This window comes from Fistularia commersonii, chromosome 34 (assembly GCF_037954325.1).
Source record: "Fistularia commersonii isolate RoL2024-O1a breed Wild chromosome 34, RoL_Fcom_v1.0, whole genome shotgun sequence".
In the NCBI taxonomy this organism is placed as follows: domain Eukaryota; kingdom Metazoa; phylum Chordata; class Actinopteri; order Syngnathiformes; family Fistulariidae; genus Fistularia; species Fistularia commersonii.
The window spans coordinates 10,485,001-10,485,368 of record NC_141317.1 but is presented as its reverse complement, the minus strand read 5'-3'; the positions used below and the strand labels follow the sequence as shown (position 1 = coordinate 10,485,368).

Below are 368 nucleotides of genomic sequence, written 5' to 3'. Positions count from 1 at the left end.
GGTTGGGACGCGGCCGCCCGGAAGCCGCCCGCGTTTGACGGGGAACTTCCGGTTCGGACGCGTGCGGGGGCTCCGGACGTGAGTGTGTCTTTAAGTTTGTGCGTGTGTGTGTGCGCGTGTGCGTGTGCGCGCAGCCCTCCCGCACCGGCCGGAGGGGGCGGGGCCGGGGGAGTGACGTCTCCCGCGCCTCGCCGCCGCGCGCCGCGCTCACCTGCGGACCGGAGAGCCGCGGGAAAGTCCGGAGCGGCGCCACACGCACGGAGCGCAGCGGCCCGGAGCAGACGCGCCGTCGGACCCGGGGAGGGACGCGGACACCGGAGCCCCTTTCGCCCGAGAAGAACCAGGAGGAGGCTCGTCAAGCGCTCTCT

At 73.9% G+C, this 368-nt stretch overlaps 1 protein-coding gene across 1 annotated transcript in view; it reads left to right on the top strand.

The window, feature by feature from the left end:
• Window positions 1–225: 225 nt before the first annotated feature.
• The window catches only part of LOC147214581 (cadherin-4-like), a 227,971-nt gene continuing 227,828 nt past the window's right edge, over window positions 226–368 (top strand). The window contains exon 1 of the mRNA XM_086141303.1: window positions 226–368. This exon is cut by the window's right edge and continues 92 nt beyond it. The gene's annotated coding sequence lies outside the window, so the exon portion shown is untranslated.